General features: G+C 41.7%; 1 protein-coding gene and 1 long non-coding RNA gene across 4 annotated transcripts in view; one reads left to right on the forward strand and one right to left on the reverse strand.

The window, feature by feature from the left end:
* ctnnb1 (catenin (cadherin-associated protein), beta 1) overlaps positions 1-15,052 on the reverse strand; it is a 29,559-nt gene extending 14,507 nt beyond the window's left edge. The window contains exons 1-2 of one of the 2 annotated variants that reach the window (XM_007901672.2): positions 13,630-13,719; positions 13,093-13,590 (exon numbers count right to left, since the gene is read on the reverse strand). The gene's annotated coding sequence lies outside the window, so the exon portion shown is untranslated. Of the gene's footprint in view, positions 1-13,092; positions 13,591-13,629; positions 13,720-14,706 lie in introns of those variants that run through there. The other variant, XM_007901670.2, reaches the window with a different exon arrangement.
* Positions 15,053-18,735: 3,683 nt separating this feature from the next.
* On the forward strand, positions 18,736-20,002 carry LOC103183917. 2 transcript variants are annotated; one of them, XR_488462.1, is made up of 3 exons: positions 18,736-18,772; positions 19,312-19,420; positions 19,814-20,002. It is a non-coding gene; the product is annotated as an uncharacterized LOC103183917 (long non-coding RNA). The 2 variants fall into 2 exon arrangements; XR_488463.1 differs by having other exon boundaries at positions 19,312-19,392.
* Positions 20,003-20,221: the final 219 nt, after the last annotated feature.

Here is a 20,221-nt window from a genome sequence, read left to right on the forward strand (position 1 = left end):
TTGTTCTTTTCCCCTTCCCACCACCCTCTTATGATTAGCTTTTATCAGCCCTACCCCTACAGGAAGCAGCAATAATTGAATGCCAAGAATGCTACCTCTTCAACCAGTGATATGGCTTTATATGCACAACAGACCAAAGATTTAACAAGCCAAGGGCCATCCGCAGGGTAGGAGTAAACTCAACAAAAGCTCAACAGGAAATAAATGCAAATATTCATTAACCATGGGACTTGACTATGTCTGTCTCTGAACAGGACAAAAGAACACATTAAATACTGATTAACAGGGGATGTCCTGGAGGCCCATCATTTCACACCATATTTTAACTAACATGCAGACTAGTAATCTTGACACCAGTTTCATTCACGCCAATCTGGCACAGTTTAAACTCATTTGCTAAATAACAGAATCCTTTAGAAACATAATAGCACATTTAGCTTCCACCTGTGGTGGCAAATAGATAGTAGGTGGCGTACAAATGGAGAGACTGCTCTCTTCCCATTACTATTAATTTAGCTGCTAGAAGACATATACATTACGGAGCCACAACTTGCATTTATATAGTGCCCCTCATGGAGCATAGTATCTTGACAATGGTGGAGCACAATGCTGAGCCAGAGGGAGGGGACTGTGAGCATGGTCAAAGAGAAGGATCCTCAGATGCGATCTGAAAATGAGGAAGAGGGGGCAAGGCGGAGGGATTGAGGGAGTGTTCCAGAGTTTTGGGGCATATGGCAGAAACTGTGACCGCTGATGGTGGAACGGAGGGCACAAGGAACAGTGCAGAAAGCCCCCACATGCAGAAACCACTGATGGTTTTGGTAGTAAAATTAGGTAATGCTGCTCACCAGAAAGCCCACAAGGAGTTCCTGGTACTTGCCATCCACCTGTCAAATGACCAACTAATGACAATAGTATTTAAAGATTTCCCCCTACCCCCCCATAGAATAATTGTGTTAAATGTCACCCACTCCCATCACACAGATTAGCAATCTTGACACCCTCTATAATGATGCCTTGTTTCTGCAGCTAAAATGTGCTTCAGCATGGTGTACCATGGATACTTCCGATTTTAACTGATTGGTTTCCTGTTTATGGTGCACACACCCAATGCCACGGAAACATTTATTCATGCCTTCGTCACATTCCACTTAAGATTTTTCCACTGCACTCTTCACTGGTCTTCCTAGCTCCACCATTCACAAGTTGAAACTCATCTAAAACTCCACGGCCTGCATCCTTACCTAGACCAATCTCCAAAAACACATCACTAGTTTCCACTGGCTCATTTCTCAGCAGATCCATTTCAAGGTCCTTCCCTAAACTATAAATCCATTCACTCTCTTGACACCTCTATCTCTCCGATATTCTCCTATCATATTCCTCTGCCCACCCTCTCTGCTCAACTAATTTGGGCTTGTTGCATTTCCTCCACCCATGCCACCATTAGTAATTGAACCTTTAGTTCCAACACTATTTCCTGAAATTATTTCCCTATTTCCACCACTCAGTCTCACTCTCCTTCTGTCCTGCATCAAATCCCACCTCGTTGAACAAGCCAATGGCTACCTCCGTCTTCCCCTTTGCTCAGTCTCAAACTACATCCTTGTGAAGCATTCCTACTTCTGGATTATAAATACAAGTTGTTCCACAGCCACAGAAGCCCTCCTTGCATCAAATGGTGACCCAACGATCATTGCCAACGTTGGAAAGAAATTTTGCCAGTTCCTGGCCTAAGACCAGTTAAAGCCAACATTGTGAAACAAACAAAATTATTCTGATATCTCTCGGAGCACAAATAACCCAATTGGAAAATAAAATTAGATGCAATGTTGGTCATTTATTCTGGCTACCAGCAGCTACATCAAGGTGTGTATATAGGGTGGAGGTACAATTTCCCACTATTGTGATGATAATAATCCTTACATTTGACAAAGCACATTTGACCTTGGGAGGATACCTTGAAGCACTTTGGAAGATTTACTATAAAGTGTAGCGGAGCAATTTTGAAAATGTGGCATCTTATTTGCACTCAGCAATGTCCCGTAAATAGCCATGAAATAAATGTCCGACTTTATCTGGTGGAATGTCAGGCAGGACCAAGGAGAAGCTCCCTTCACTTTCTGAATAAGTGCCATAGGATCTTTTAACAAGCAACTGAACAAAAATGTGGGACCTTAAGTTAAATTCTCATCTAAATTACAGCACCTCCAACACCCACCCAGCACATTTTATTCGATCACTACAGATCATTGATTGTATTTCCACTTTTATCCCCACATGTCTTTAACTACTGTTAATCCAACACATCTATCCCAATTGATTCTGCACCTATGGACATTTGGGCCAGTGAATTCCACATTTCCATAACCCACCTGTGAACATTTTAGCTGGTAAATTAATACTGGATGTCTTCCAAAACCAGTTATCCTATCTAAGATTATGCTTCCAAATCAGAACGCAATGACCAAAATAGGTACAATTAGCATCAGCACTTGTTTGTTTTTATATTCCAGGAAACTAGTTATAAAGTACAATATACCATTAATCTGTGCAAAACAGTGTATGCACAGTTGCTTTTATGTTTCAAGGCTATAAAATTCACTCCAGAATATCAACAGGACATAATCACAACAAAGAATCATAGTAGTTTTAGTACCAATTGTTTGCCTGCACAATGTCACTGCCCTTGACAGTAATTACATGTGAAACAAACATCATCATCATAGCCACTATATCAAATGCAAGAATTATTGTAAATATAGCACATTACAAGAATTACTAAATTACTAAAAGTCACCAGAACTGAACTCCATTAATTGGATCCTCCCACCATCCTCCCTAACAAACTACTCAAACGCTTCATAAGATTTATTGTAAAGTGTAATATCTATTTTGTAGGCAAACTATGCCAATCATATACTATTTTTCTGAAAAAAATCAAGCAAATATTGCACCTTAAAAACTAGTCTTAAAATCAGTACCGTTTTGTGAACTACTCTACCACATAATGAGCTTGCTCACCAGCACAGGATGCAATACAGACACAAGACTTCCCGGCCACAAGCCACAGGAAGCAGGACCAGCTGAATTGTAAATAGCTTGGAGAATTGATACACAAACAGAGTGGGGTAACAGACTTGCATTTTACATTCCAAAAAGTCATTGATTTAAACATACCCAAAGCCAAATCACNAAAAAAATCAATGCAGCCCAATTCAGCTGACTTGACATTTAGTTGATACTGTATTAATGAGCATCAAAATACCTATTAAGTTAAAAATATGTAGTCAATTCACTTTACAGTAGATTCTGTGAAATGCTTTGCGATGCCTTATCACATAAGGCGCTATATTAAATGCAAGGATTATTATTATTATTAGTTACACAAGACCAGCTGTTGAGAAGTTGATAACAGAAGGTTTCAGTAGCTTGAAATTTCTTCAGTCAAAACAGAAACTCACAGAAGATATTCTAATTTCTAAGTGGGAAGATATGTAGAGACTCCCCTTGGTATTTGTATAGAAGATGATTACCAAGTGTTGATGTCCGATTCAATTAACAACAATTTGCATTTATATAGCGCCCCTCACGTGGGGTAGCATCCTGAAGCACTTATTATATTACTTATAATTAAACCATTCATGCCCATCAACATCCAGTTTGAAAATTCTAGTAACTGCATTTTGTAGCCAATCTTCAAGAATTGAATAAGCATTTTATAATCTACACATTTTGTCCTACCTTTCTCTATAACATTTTAACCCCTGCATTTGATATTCCTATGGCAAATCTTTATTTTCAAAGTATACTTAAACAATAGTTACTGCCCTTATCCTTTCTATGATAAAGCTGTATTTGGACTTTGCTTAAAAATCTAAAAATGATTAAATTGCATCAAAGCAACTAAAGTATTAAGTGAATTTAAATAAACAGAAATACAAGCTTGTATGAGGAACAAAAAGGTATTTAAGTAATAAATATCAACCAGAACCCCAAAAGATGCATTTCAATGTTGGCAAATCACAAATATCTCACATCCACTTGTAATCACAACACATTGCTATCCACAACAAAAGAAACCAGCATTAACACCAACATGCTCCTATAAATTGTGCACAGGAACTGTACCCAACAACTTCAGATTTTTTTCATGGGGCATTCATTTGTGTAACAGAATCCTTTAAGAGTCCAAAGCCAAATTTAGATTGCACCCATGGTGGCAAATGCATAGGCACACACGAAAATGTTGATTTTCCCATTATTAAACTACTGTTTAAGCTACTGATTATTGAATAATATCAATCCCCAAATCCAACACAAATATAGTTTCTCAAAGGTGAGAATCTTCTGAATTTTTGTACCATTTTATTGCCACAATGTACAAACTTCTAAAATCCCAAATCCTGAATCATGCCAATCTCCCTAGAAAAGCTTCAAAAATGGTACCAGTTTACATCAGAAGTTACTGTTTACCCACCTAGGTTAATGAAGAGCTTATTATTCCAACTACAGTTCAGGGATATTCCTCATGCAGATTTTAAAACTGCTGATCAAGTTTGGATTCTTCAGTCAAAAGGAGAACGAGTCTGTGGAGTCATGCAATCTAAAGATCTATGGAACAGACCAGTCATGAAGATTTAATAAGATTGGTGGCATTTCAAGTTCAGGTCACTGAGAAATACTGGTGAATAACTCACTGTACAAAGTCCATACTGAAATCCACAAAACTCAGCACAGCAACAAAATGAGGAGGTAAGAGGACACCAAAATGAAATCTGGCTATTAAACACCATTCTTTGCCTGCCAACAATATCAGTAGCTAAAAGTAATGGCAGTCAGAATAACATATCAATGCCAACACTGTTGCTCTTACTACTGCAAGTTTTAAACATGACATAAAAACGCAAGTCTACACAAACATGACCAGTTGGACTTCCAAAGGCTTGAGCCAGCATACGCCACCTTTTTGGAGGTTTGGGGCGGGGAGAGAGAAGTCCATTTACTATCACATAAACTAAATTTCCATTTACAGTTCTACCTATAATTAAGGATCTGTATCTCATCAGCCCACAGCTTTTAATTTATGTAATTAAGAAATCAAAGATTCTGAATGTGGTAAAACAACCAAGAACAGCGTAGGAAGAGAAGACAGAGAACATTTACAAGAACTACTTGCTGTATAAATAGGGAGAGGTGGAAACCACAAAAATAGATAACTATCCTATTATCTAAAAAATCATCATTTCTTTAAGACTTTCCACATTGTAACGTTATCATGACTTTTTGGTCACTCTATGCAATCATAAAAGCCATTCAGTGTCAATCAGTTTGCAATACTGCACAGCTGTATTGTCAATACTGTGCAATGTCTAATATATCCAGACTTGTGTTATTAGAATTAGACAAATAGCTATTTAGTACTGAGTGAAAAAAACAATACGTGTTGTACTTTTTCCAAAGATCTTTCCTGCATATATGACTTTAAATTGTATCAAAACAGAAATGGTCCACCAACCCATCAGGTTACAAAAAATAATTATCCTACTGTAATTAATCCAAAATACACACTAAACTAGCATCTAACTCATGCCAAAGAAAGCCTAACCAGGGCCTCAATGACCTAAAGATGAACTCTTGAGTACCAGATGAATTTCATTTGACAGTTTACTTTTACTTTTACAGCCTTGGAAAACATTGGAAAACATTTCAGCTCAACAGTAACTTACATAAAAGTACTATTCATTTCAAAACCCATGAAAAAGCAAGAGTCCTTTAGAAAATGATCGTTCGAAAGTCAATGCACTTATTAGGATCTAGGATTAATGAGCATTTCTAACTAAATCCTCACCATGTACATCAAGTTATACAAGGAGCTCAAGGGGTTTTATGAAAGCTAGGGTTCATAGACATAAGTGGGGTAGAATTTAGAAAAAAACACTTAAGATAGTGTAGTTCTTTTTATTTAATCCTATAATCTATATCTTCCAAAAATGGTTCACTAACTGTAGAAATAGCAACATCCCAACTGCACCCATATTGATCGCTTGCTCTATCCCCTAACCGGTACACTAGTTTGAGATCTTCTGAACACTCTTTGTTCCAGACAAAATAACATACCAGCTCTACCTAGTGTTGGTTTTGGCACCGCATTTAAGTAAAACGTTGACTCAGGTCTGTATTCAAATTAGAACCTTGGCAAAACACCAAATTTCACGAAAACTGATATAGACCCTCATGTCGAAATGCTTCACTGAAGTGTACTGTATTTGTAAGCAAACACGGTAGCTAATTTGCACATATCACTGTATTGGAGTGCCAGCCTAGAGCGAGTCCAAAATCCCGATGTGGAGTTCAAACCCAGAACTTTCTGATTCAGAGGCAAGAGTGCTACCATTTGAGCCAGGCTGGCATTGAACCATGGCATAATTTAAGACTGGCAAAGGAACATGAACCCACATATTGTGGGAGTTGCAAGGATGTAGATCAGTCATGAAGTGAATCACTAATTTTAACTGGAGGACTGTTGGCCAGGAATCCAAGAGAAACTCCCTTGTTTTTTCAAATAGCTTCATGGGATCTTTCACGTCCATCAGAACAGGCAAACAGAACCTCAGTAAACTGAGCAGCATGTTGCAGGATCAGTCAAGATTATGAACCCAAAATCTTGATGTATTGCCTCAACCTTCTGATCCAGAGGCAAGAGTGCTACCAACTAGCCAGACTGACACCAGGATTTTTTTTAAGAAACCTGAACCCCAATTCTCAGTTCAAAAGATGATTGGAAGAGAGCATGAAAAATAAAACATTTATTGTAGGAAGCCCACGACCACAAAAACAAACTTGCTTCCTACCAATCCTAAATTCAAGATAAAATCAGGCCAACGTTGCAGTGTTCAAACAACTCCTAATGGTTGTGGCATAAAAAATATGAAATCATTGCAAAGTAAAAGAACTCTTCTAAGCTTGGGGCTAAGGCATATTATACATCACATTGAACATTTATCTAGCACGTTTCACTCCAGCGGCTCAAAGGGCTCGACACTGCTGGCAGGGCACCTAAGCTGGTGTAGAATGTGAAAGTGGGTGGGGAGGGGAAAATCACTGATATCATGATCAAAGAGTTACATCTTGAGACAGACCTTGAAGGTGGAGAGGGAGCGAGTTGGAAGAACTCAGGTGGAATTCCTGAAAACAGAGCAGAAGTCTGAAACTGCGTGGGAAAGAGAGGGTGAGAAACATGAAGGAGACCAATGCTCGCTAAGTGAAGGGAGCAGTCAGGTCAGTATTATGGATGCAAATTAACATCTGCCGAATGCTACATCTGATCCGAGAAAACGTCACTGCTGGTGTTGACAGCCCTCACCTTGAAACTTCATTTCCACCCCTCCCTGGCTGATCATCAGCACAAAGAGGTAGACATGTCCCAACACAGCATAATGCTAAACTTTTAATAGGAGTTTATGCAGAAAGGCCATCAGCAAAATAGCACCCGTAAGTTACCTCTGCCTACAAAGCTCAGCAAGCCAAATAAATTAGATTCTTCAGATCAACTGTAAAAAATTGTGCTGTAGTCTGTAAGAAAGTTATTCGCATGCAATTTCAATACAAAGAAAAAGAAAATAGTTCACTATAATGGGGATTCCATTTAAGCTTACAATTTGTGTTAATAAACTCTATTCATTAGGTGGTGACGGGAGGGGAGAGAGAATCACACTAGACAACAAAATACAGCAATGTAAGGTAGTTCTTTCAACTTTCCCAAAATCTCTGACCATTACTTACTTCATCAAGGAAACCAACAAACCAATTGTTATCAAAAGAAAACTTGATGGGAGTACAGGTTCAGACGTACTACAGCAAGTAGCAAAGGCTGCTATTCACAACAGAACATCTCAAATTCTTTCTTGCTGGAGGCTTGACAGCTACTAGAGATGGTAGGTCTACCTGAATGCCATAGAAAAAGTCTGCAACATGAACACTATATATGAATCTTATTACTGTACATTGAATTAATACAGTGTATATTCAATAACTGAAAACTAGCCGCTGAGTGCCTAACAAATCTTCCTTTGTTGAATCTCGCATTTAAAGATGGCAGCATTTATAAGGTTAATAGGCATGGGCGTTTTTTTGCTGAGCACAGCCTGAAACTTTCTGATTGGCTTTTAGCCAACCAGCAGTTTCTCCCAGCTGCACCACATGCCAGCCAGCAGGCAACACTCAATAACATCCTGCTTTAACACTAAATTCTCTCAGTTTGGAGGGGAATTTGTCGTCCACTCATTTTGGAATAATTTTTTAAAACTTACATACTACAAAGAAATTAAGATGAGAAGCAAAAATAAATGGTACCAAATCACCCTTGTTTTTCAAGTCTGTCACGACACCTTCAAACATATGGAATTAATTTGACAAACTTCAAAGCCCCAGCAGCTTCCATGCACCTCACCCTAACTGCTCAAGTTGCGTTCCTTCCCATGTGCCATATTGACTGCATATCCAGAGCTATAATCTTAAAGGACAATTTGTTTGCTGGTGTTGGCACATTAAAAGTCATTTGAATGAAGTGGACTTGGTATAAAGAAGAAAAATGCATCATTTTTTATTTAAATGTAAAGCATTTTCTAATATAAAATCTAATTATCCAATATAATCTAGCTAACACACTTTTGCAGCAAATACCTTGTTCATACTAAATCTGAATCTCGTAATTCAGGTGGGTGAAAGCCAAGCTCAGTCGGGAACACTCTCACCTCGGAGTCTAGGCTGACACTCCAGTGGAATGTTGGGGGAATGTTGCATTCGTCCAGGTGCCATCCTTCAGGTGACATTAAACCGAGGTCCCGTCTGCCTGTTCAGGTGGACATTAAAGATCCAATGCCACTACTCTAAAACAGAAGGTAATTTCTCCTGGTCCTGGTCAACAATCCCCCAGATAAAATTGATTATTCACGACTGTTTACTTTCTAGTTGTGCAACAGTAACAGGAATCACATAGTCACTTCAGAATAATTTTCATGAATCAAGACATATCTGTCATCACACTGAATCTTAAATTTCAGACAAGATTAACCACTTGCACACACCAAAGCCCATTGATCATTTAGTTAATTTCAGAATTAAATGGTTGGTACAGTGACACTCGCAAAAGTCCCATCTGTATAAATCATACAATTGCCTAAATCGTACATCAAATTAAAAAGTGCTAGTCATACTAATCACCACATAACTCGTATCACGCTACCGAATTTACCAGTTGTCAGATCAAAACTTTGTTTCCCATGCCTGCCTCAAACAGAACACCGCGCATGCGCTCTCTCCATACCCTCCCTCCCCTGGGGACGCAACATCAACCTCATCATGCACGACAGTGGGAGGGGGTTGGGAGGGGCTGAGAGAGGAAACAACAACAAATTATGCTTATATAGTGCCCTTCACGTCGGAAATACGCCCCAGGGCGCTGGACAATCAGGAGTTTGGGACCCCAGCTGGGAGTTGGGTCAGGAGGGGTGGAGGGCAGGTGGCCGAAGGCATGGTTGAAGAAGGTTTTTAGACGGACTTGAAGGAGGCAAGAGGGGGTGAGGCAAGGGGATTGCATGAGTTCCAGAGTGTGGGGCAGTGATGCCGAATGCTCGACCACCAATGGTGAGGCAGGAAGTGCGGGAGACCTGGAGCAGGCCAGTGTCTGCCGAGCGGAGGGAGAGGACAGGCTGACATGGGGTTTGGAGGTTGCAGGGAGCAAGACCACTGAGGGCTCTGAAGGTGAGAACAAGGGTTTTGAACTTGATTCTCTGAGGGATGGCGAGCCAGTGAAGCCAAGCCAAGCAAAGTTGGAATTGGTGTGGGAGAGGGCACAAGCTGCAGAGTTCTGAATTACTTGCAGCTTGTGGAGGGAAGAGTTGGGAAGTCCAGCAAGCAAGCAGTTGGCGCAGTCAAGCTGGGACGTGATGAAAGCGTGGATCAGGGTCTCAGCGGCTTGCGGGAAAGAAAGAACCTTACCAACCACCACCAGGCAGTGAGCCACCCCACACGCGCGGCGGATCCTGCTGCCAGATAATGCAAGAGGTTATAGAGAGAGTGATTGGGGAGGGGGGAAGAAGAAGAAACAGAGAGGGAAGAGAGAGGATATAGAAAGAGTGATGAGAGAGGGAAGAGTAGATTGAGCGAGAAAGAACATGAGAGGGGGAGACGTACAGCGAGTGAGAGACAACAGAGAGAGGGGAGATGAGGGCACAGTTTTGTGGTTCACAAACATGGCATCCGGCCCTCAGCTGCCAAAAGGTTAGACCACCCTGCGCCACGTGAAGCCATCTTTGTAAGAGTTTATATTCCAATAAAACAGTTCTGTTTTGAAACCTGTATTGTTGCGCCACTCACATTACATGTTTTCTGCACGAGCTGAAGCTCAATATAAGAGCATTAGATTCTGTACCAAAAGGTCTGGGTCATTTATTAACTGTACTCACAACACTGTATACAAACTACCCAGCACATAAGAGAACTCCAATGTTCCTTGCATTTCAAGAAACCAACACGCCTGGCAACAAAATATGTATCAGTAAATTCCAAAAGAATCAACAGGTACGATGATCTGTAAGTAATTAACTTTACAAATAGGTTGACAACTATATGGATGAAATGTTGCACTGATCTTACTTCAAACGAAAATATCTGAAAGTGCAGCCTCATTTCCAACACAAATTTCCTTGACACTTTATTGGAAATGAACCACTTGTAATCATGACCCATGCTAACCAAAAGATGCCAAATTCAATCTCTGATCCTTGCTGAGTTAACTGAAATCAGTTGAGGTGGGGGACACTGGGTATTAAATTGGCTTCAGGAATCCCAGATTGGTAAATGAATAATTCCCAATTACTATGCAGTGACCTCTACTGGGGCTTTGTTTAACATATACATAGATATGATCAACTATAACTCTGCTTCACACTTACAATACCTAGGCAAATAAGATTGACTACATGGACAGCATATTGGAGAATTCCTGACACCAACAGAACTGGACTCAACATAAGTCACTTCCATCAGTAGAAACAGGACACGGGGAGGAAATACCAAAGGAAAAGCAAGTAAATGCTGACTTAACATTTCTGGTTGAATTCTTTGTATCGTTCTACATATTCGTTTTGCATTAACAGACATCAAAAAGTTGCATCTGTGCACAATGCATTCAAAATTGCATTCGGATCATTCCTAGCATCCAGCAGGAGAGGAGGAGTCACTTGATGTAATGGAAATTTGGAAACAACAAACAGAAATGCTTAAATTCACAGTAGGTATTTATTTGATATGCTAACGTTCACCAGACTCAAGACATTATGATTGAAATAAAAATAAATATGAGCGAAACACACCAATGAATAAGTGAATGATGGAACAAGATTGCTACTTGTCTCTCTTTATTGAGCATTTCCCAATATCTCTATATTCTCATACAGCAATAAATAAGAATAAATAAAGTCAAACCTACAGCATTGTAGCCCAATTCAAATAATCATGGGAATGAATCCTACCGGGTGCTGAAGACACTGCAACAGTGATCACAATTCTAATCACCTCGAGTATGAGTTTAAATCTAATCCTAATGGCAAAATGTGTCGAGAGATCACCAAGCACAGAACTAACTAGTTCCATAACATTGAGCTCCTCCTCATCTCAGAAGCATGATGGATCCATTGACATGGCAGCACAAAAGCCCTCCACTAACTATTGTTTTTGAAAAATGGTTTGAGTGAGAGAAAATCCATTCTGGAATCCATTTCTACCCAGACAAAAGCTGTCTGACATGTTAGGAATACTCAATGCATAGTTTTAGAACCACAATAGGGTATTTAAAACCCACTCAAATTAAGGTAAATTGCATATTATGAACCAGGAGTACAGCCAAAAGCCATCAATCTAGAGCAAACAAAGAAATAACCCTCAAACCATAACTGCTAATAACAAGTCACAAGTCCATCTGTAAGGTTCACTCAGTATCACTATCTTATGCCTTGCAGTTTGTATATTGCACTATGAATAATGTCTCACAAGATTATAATATGCTGCAACCAAATTATTGTAACAGAATAGCTTGCAACAAGTCAGTGCAGTTTGAACTGTGGGAAAATATTAATTTAATAATCATTTGGCTAATGTAGATACTGAAACATTAAATTTAAGAACAATGTAATGAGGTGTAAACTGAGAACTAGGTTAAAGACCAACATATCAATAAAATTACTTCTACACCCAAAAAAGCACATTTTATAATGCTTTGTTAAAGCACATATCAATTTCAATAGTTTGCCATGTAATAATGAAAAACATCTACTTTTTTTCAATTTCAAAGTTACAACTATGATGCCGAATTAAGCATTCAGTATTTGATCAAATCTGTGAGATCAACATTATAGGTGTGCACAAATATGAACCAAACAAGTTATTTTTTATGCAATGAACAAACTGATCACAGACAAAGTATTTTCTAAACTGCATTTATTGAGTAGTTATATTGCACAAATTTCCATATTGCCATCCTTTAAGATTGTAAGGTTAAAAAAACTTAACCTTTTCAAAAATTGGAACTTCAAACACATTTAGAGTCCTCAACAGGTTATAAATTTACAAACAGTTTCGGAAAATGTAATGGCCTACATAAGAATTCAATTTAAATCTGCAAACCCTGGAATCTTACCAACCTAACATCTGCATTTTAAAATAGCTCAAGGTAATTAAAAGGCATTAGACCAAAATAAGTACATTTGCAAAAAAAACCTTTCAACCAGCTCCTTTCATCTCTCCTACCATCCCCAACCCGAAAAAATCTTTAGTAATCTTTGATAACAGTTAGCCCAAATTATTATTAAGACTAATAAAATTCAGGTTGTAACATACAAATCTATTAGATATTTTTAAAGTTGTTCATAGACAGAAAACAGATTTAAAATAAATTAAAACTCCCAGAATCTGACCGAAACATTTGTTAAAAAGTAAATTTTCATGTCTGAATAACATGAATCAATGGTTTGACTCCACCAAAAAAAATGTTGTACGTTTAAGATACGGTAAACGGAACTGTGAACTCACCAGTTCACCTCTGAAAGCAAGCCCGCTCTTTCACCTGACACTCCACATTGGCTCTTTTTTTGGTAACAATTTATTTCTTCATTGGTCAAAATCCTTAATGTCAAAATAAATACCTTTATTCTCCTACCGATTAAACTACCTTTCCTTCAATGTTGATCTTTCCTGATGGAAATAAATTCTCTGCTGACTGGTCTCTGGTAAAAAAAAATCTTGGGGGGGGGGTGGGTGTTAAGAACAGCGGGATTTGATGCTACTGGACAAAAATCCTGACAGGATGTTCCAATTCTGTTACCCCTCTACCCCACTTCAATTAAAGAATATCCTCTTTCTCTTCTATCTCAGAAGTATAATGTATCTCTTCGCTCCTCCTCGTGTGAATACCCCTATATAATTCCTGTCTTTTCTCTTTCCCTCCCCTTTTCCAGGTATAAACTCTACCAGCCCAGCCCCTACTGAGTATAACCTCTTCCCTCTCAACCCCTCCAGTCTGGGTATAACCTCCTCTCTCCCCCCACCACCACCAAGCCCGGGTATAACCTCCTCTCTCACCCCTCCCTACCAGCAGACAGGGTTAACTTCCTCTCACTCCCCCCCACCACCAGACAGGGTATAACCTCTCTCACACCCCCCCCCCCACCCCCCATCAGAAAAAGTATAACCTCCTCTCTCTCTCTCACCCCCACACCAGACAGAGTATAACCTCCTCTCTCACCCCCACACCAGACAGGGTATAACCTCCTCTCTCACCCCCACACCAGACAGGGTATAACCTCCTCTCTCACCCCCACACCAGACAGGGTTAACCTCTTTCACAACCCCCCCCCCCCCCCCATCAGAAAAAGTATAACATCCTCTCTCACCCCCACACCAGACAGGGTATAACCTCCTCTCTCCACCCCCCCACCAGACAGGGTATAACCTCCTCTCTCCACCCCCCCACCAGACAGGGTACAACCTCCCCTCTCACCCCCCCACCAGACAGGGTACAACCTCCTCTCTCACCCCCACACCAGACAGGGTACAACCTCCCCTCTCACCCCCCCACCAGACAGGGTATAACCTCCTCTCTCCACCCCCCCCCATCAAACAGGGTACAACCTCCCTCTCACCCCCCCCCCCCCCCCCCCATCAGACAGGGTATAAGCTCCCTCTCACCCCCACACCGGACAGGGTATAACCTCCTCTCTCCCCTCCCCACCACCAGACAGGCTATAACCTCCTCTCTTTCTCTCTCTCTCTGTCTGTGTCTGTCTGTCTGTCTGCCTCACGAGCACAGTCTGGGTGTAAAACGTCTCTCACCGGGGACAGCCACTCCGCTCTCCCACCGCCACGTTGCTCGGCGGGGCTTTGAGATGCGATTTCCAAGAAACACCACCGGGTCGGGGGGGGGCGGAAGGGGGGGAAGAGAGGGATAGAGATAGAGAGAGATCGGGGCTGCGTCCTCCTCCGGGGGAACAGGGAAGCGGGAGAGGACGAGGAAACAGTTTGGGGTGGGGGGGGGGGGGGAATAAACTGGTGGTGGGGATCAGGGGAAGGGAGAAAAGGGAGGGGGTGGGGGAAAAAAGGTGGGGTGGGAGAGGAGAGGGAGAACAGTTTTGAAGAAAAAAAACCTACCGCCAGCGAAGAACGGGTCCAAATTGGGCGGCAGTGGGGCAGCGGCGCTACACAGGGTTTTACTGGCCGGAGACTCTCTCTCTCTCCCTCTGGGTGTGTGAGCCGCGGTGGCGGTTGGTGCCGTGCGTGCGCGCGCCGTGTGTGTTGTGTGTGTGTCTCTGTGTCTCGAGCTCAGTCCGTTGCTCTCTCTCTCTCTCTCGCTCTCGCCGCCCGACAACCGCCACCGCCGACACAAACCAAAATGGCGACCGAGCACCGACCGCCGCTCTTAAAAGAGGCGCTCGCTCGCTCGCTCCGCTCCCTCTCACACACGCCAAGCCCCGCGCGCAACCGGTGCGCCTCCGCCAGCCACAAAGTAGTGCGGCGTTTCTCTTACTGGTTGAGAGCCGCGAGTGTGGAGGTCTGTGTGTGTGTGTGTGTGTGTGTGTGGAGGGGCGAAGGGGAGAGAAAGACACGGGGCTGACACCCCCCCCTCTCCACTCCTCCTCCTCCTCCTCTCTACACGTACCGGAGTTTAATAAAGAATTCTCTGCCAAGTTTCAAATGATAAAGTTTTAATTTTTAACACAAAAACAAGAATCACAAACGTCCCGAGTTCGACGTCGGGGATGTGTTAGCGGGTGGGCTTTTTTTTTCCCTCTCGATGAATTTTTTTTAAAAAAAAAGAAAAACAAGTGGCGGTGTGGAGAGGCAGAGGGGGAGAGAGAGAGAGAGAGAAAAGAAAGAAAGTGTTGAGCTTTTATTTTTTTTGCAGAAAGGTCTGTGGGAGGAGGAGCGCAGAGGCTGAGACTGTGTGTGTGTGTGTGTGAGTAGTCTGTCCCTCGCTGCGCGCGCACTTCGCTCCGAAAGGCGGGGGAGGCGCCCGTGTAGGGATACAGCGCGGCAGGTGCTGCGGCCGGGGACACCTCTCGCCCAGTGTGTGGAGGGGGAAGGGACGGCCGAGCAGCGCCGCAGGTCGGTCAGTCAGTCAGTCAGTCACCAATGTACTCAGGTTGGGCGGGTTCCTGTGTGGAATTGTGTGTGTGTGTGTGTGTGTGTAAAAAAAACCCACTCAGCTTTGGGCGGGTGTCTTGTTTTAAATTTAATTTAACCCGCAACACGTTTCCCCCCCCCACCCCCCACCCCACCCCCACTTTGAAGACCTTCTGTGACACAGTTTGTCAAAGCACTGAAACCTAAATGGGTCAATGTTGGTGCTGCCCTCCACACTCACTCACTCACTCACTGGGTGGGTGGGTGAGGCGTGTTATATGGGGCTTCTTCGGGGGCGAGTGCTGGACCGGGTTTGGTGGACTTTGGGCTACAGACGGATTGCAATCTCTGGCCACTGACTCAACTCTCGGCTCCTCACAGCCCAGGAAGAGGAGGGACAAAACAGCCGAGCTTGGCAAAGCCTTAATAATGTCATGGTTATCACAACAACAAAACAACAGCAACGATTAGCGGCCGCTTTCTATTTCTATTTCTCTCCCCCCACACCCCAATCCTTTCCCTTGTTTCTCAGTTACATTTCTTTTCGGGTCACATTTCTCTCTTTCCCCCTTGTTTTCCCCTCTCCCCCCCCCCCCCCCTGTTTTCCTCTTTCTTTCCCCCTTGTTTCTCTTCTCCCTTGTTTTCGTCCTCTCTCCCCTTCGTTTTCCTCTTTTCCCCTTGATTTCCTTGTTTTCCCCTTTCTTTCCCCCCTTGTTTTCATATTTTCCTCTCTCTCTATTTCCCCCTTGTTTCTCTCCCCCTTCGTTTTCCCCTCTTTCCCCCTTGTTTTCCTCTTCTCTCTCCCCTTCGTTTTCCTCTCTCTTTCCCTTGTTTTCCTCTCTTTCCCCCTTGTTTTCCTCTCTCTTTTCCCCCTTGTTTCTCTCCCCATTGTTTTCCTCTCTCTTTCCCCCTTGTTTTCCTCTCTCTTTCCCCCTTGTTTTCCTCTCTTTTCCCCCTTGTTTCTCTCCCCATTGTTTTCCTCTCTCTTTCCCCCTTGTTTTCCTCTCTCTTTCCCCCTTGTTTTCCTCTCTCTTTCCCCCTTGTTTTCCTCTCTCTTTCCCCCTTGTTTTCCTCTCTTTTCCCCCTTGTTTCTCTCCCCATTGTTTTCCTCTCTCTTTCCCCCTTGTTTTCCTCTCTCTTTCCCCCTTGTTTTCCTCTCTCTTTCCCCCTTGTTTTCCTCTCTCTTTCCCCCTTGTTTTCCTCTCTCTTTCCCCCTTGTTTTCCTCTCTTCCCCCTTGTTTTCCTCTCTCTTTTCCCCTTGTTTTCCCCTCTATTTCTCCATTGTTTCTTTCCCCCTTGTTTTCCTCTCTTTCCCCCCCGTTTTCCTTTCTCTCTTTCCCCCCTCGTTTTCCTTTTCCCTCTCTTTCCCCTTCTTGTTATTTTCTCTTTTCTCTCTTCCCCTGGTCTCCCCCTTGTTTTCTTTTCTCTCTTCACTCCCGCCCCGCCTATGTTTCCCGTGTGTGTGTGTGTGTGTTGGAAGAGAGAGGGAAGAGTCGGTTCGTAAAACCCCCTCTGGGTGTTGCTGATGTGTGTGTGTGTCTATGTGTTCTCTTAAAACGCGATAAGAGGTAAACACGATCCTGTTATTACCGCTGAAGTTTGTGTGTCTGAAAGAAAGAAAGAGAGAGAGAGAGAGAGCGAAAATAAACTTCAGGTCCGCCTGCCCGGGTTGCAGCAGCCAGAGATTGCACTGACTTGAAATAAATCACAGGGGGTGAAAAATGCTGGAAATGCACAGGGAGGGGGCAGGCAGTCAGCCAGTCGGTCTCAAAAAGATAGGGTGTGATCCTACCCACTGCCTTCAGCAGAGTGAGTCCATTTCCAGTTGCACAGACATGTACTGTGTATGTATGTGCATATATATATATGCACACGCACAGATCAGTTTGATTTCCTGCTTTCTGTTCATTTGACTTGTTTTTTTGTAAAACGTCGGCTAAGCGTCAAAAAGCCTTTTGAGTTTCACGCGCACAATAACATGTGGCCGGTGTGTGGTGTGTGTGTGTGCGTGTGTTTGGGTGGGTGGGTTGGGAGTGTACGACAAACTGTGGTCTTTGCACAGGAAAGTCATTCGAAACTCGCCGACCACCTCCCCCCAGAAACCGTGCAGCAACTTGAGGCTGCAGCTCTGGCACACAAAGGGGGGACAGTGTGGCAGTCAGTCCCAGGGCTCAAATGTCTGCGAAGTCACAGCCCTGATTCGATTAGCGAAAACAACGCTGAATTTAAGAAAAAAACCCAGGACAATGTCATCCTTTATTTACAAATTTAATTTTCTACTCCACGCACTTCCCACATGGACAGTCTGACTCGGGCTGATAAGAAAACCAAAGGCGCAATGCGAGGGATACTTACTTGCTTTGGCACTGCAGCATTCATTAGTTGCAATTACGAAAAAAAATAAGCGGACTTTAAACTGCACAAAACACGCCGCATTAAACCCATTAATGTACCCCAGCATGAGTCACTGCCTTCGGGAGAGGGCTGGTGAAAATACTGTAACAAAATGTATAATAGCCCCCTATATAGCTGTTTCTTCAACGTAGAATTTCCTTTCGAAGAACTCAAAGCACAGAGGTGTTTATCAATTACCACATATAAAATTTAATTCCATAAGTTATTAATACTGGCTATCATAAAGTAAACTAATACCTGAAATTACATTTGTACATGTACAATACTTCAGAATAAATTATCACAGTTTTACTCTAAAATAATGCTTCTCTGCAAATTTGTACCATTTTAAGGAGATGAAACAATATTACTGTACAGTACTTGTCACTGGGTATTTCCCTCTACATCAGGATTCAGATGTATTATCCTTATTCGCACATATTTTCAGCATGCATTACAATGTTTAAAATATTTATAGAAAATTTATTTTATTTTGCTAGCCTTTCTATCATAGTGTTACAAGTATTTAATATATCATCCCAATTTGAAACACTATCTTTTAGCAAAATACTCAAAATTCACTTACAAAATACAAACATACATTTTCCAGTAAATTCCGTGAACAACAACAACAACTTGCATTTATATAGTGCCCTTCACGCCAGACGGCGATTCGGAGTCTGAAGTGCGAACATGAAAGGTACGATATCAAATGCAAAGAATTTAAAATACTGTTCTCTGAGTATTGTGAGAGAATACGAGAAATGCAGAGACTTAATAAAAGATTATACTGTAAATATGTGTTGGTATTTTAAGAATGTATTGAATACACTGCTGGATACTGTTAATGCATACTTCAGTATCAACAGTAAATGGGAAATAAGCACACGGTTGCCAATGTTACAATAATCATAGCTTTGTTTTGCTAAATAGATGAACAAAATTCGATCATTTTTCCAGGTTCCACACGACAAATATTCTTACCCCCTCTCCAAAGCATGTACTCATACTGAGATTTAGTTCCACGTACATTGGCACTTCATCCGAGTACTTATTCTTGATGTTTGAGACAAGACAGTGAATGTCAGCGCGTTATTTGACCGAGAGAAGAGAATGCCAACCGAGTCTGATTGTGTGCTTACTTGACATTAACACACACTCACTTTATTGCAATGGTTATTGGATAGTGATGAGGACTGAGGCTCTTTCTGATTTTTTTCCATTCCTTGGTCCTGACAGAGTGAGACTAATTATAATGTCTTACCACTGCACTGCCTGAAATCAACTTACTGAGAGGAGATGGAACCAGGAATCTTCCAGGTTTGAGCGTTTACGTTTCATTCATTGAGTGAGTATGTTACAGTTTCAAATGGATACTGATCAATTATTCTCATCCGAAATCACAAAGGTTGCAATTTTGGTCAAATAAAATTCCGTTACAATTACCCGGTCTGTCCTTCATGGCAAAGGTAAAATTCTCAAAAAAATAATCTTAGGCAACATTCAACATTTCATTGTTGGCAGTTGTTTAGAAGGCAGCTATCCAAACTGAGGAGATCATGCTGAGCAAACATTGAAATTTTGTTCAGCAAAACCTCAAGATTGTGTTGTACAATGCAATCGACTAACAAGTATATAGAATATATTATATATAGTATATATTTTTTTAAATTGGAATTTATTTAATTTTTTCTTCCATTTTTCCTTGGCCATCATTTTGTCTACCCATGCCTGAGAAAAGGTGCTGCACACCACCTAATGAACATTAGGAAATATACAAGTGAACAAGTGACAAGACTTTGTTTGAGCATTCTAATGGTTGCATGTTGAGATGTTGAGTTGGAGAACCCAACATGAAGTAGCAAGAGCAAATCTATATCCTACATGGCACAATTTGGATTCCACCCCTGCCCCACCACCTCCAACACACACACACATATCAATTTTGTTAATAAGATTAAATAAATAAATTGGTCACTCAAACCACAACTGTTTGTGGGACACTGTTGTGTGCAATTGACTGCTACATTTCGCCCACAAAATATACAGTCAATTCACTTTATATTCTGTGAAGCGCTTTGAGCCGTCTAAAAGACGTGATAAAGCTCTATATCAAATGCAAGGATTATTATTATTATTATATGATAGA

Source organism: Callorhinchus milii, unplaced genomic scaffold (genome assembly GCF_018977255.1).
Source record: "Callorhinchus milii isolate IMCB2004 unplaced genomic scaffold, IMCB_Cmil_1.0 Scaffold2, whole genome shotgun sequence".
In the NCBI taxonomy this organism is placed as follows: Eukaryota; Metazoa; Chordata; class Chondrichthyes; order Chimaeriformes; family Callorhinchidae; genus Callorhinchus; species Callorhinchus milii.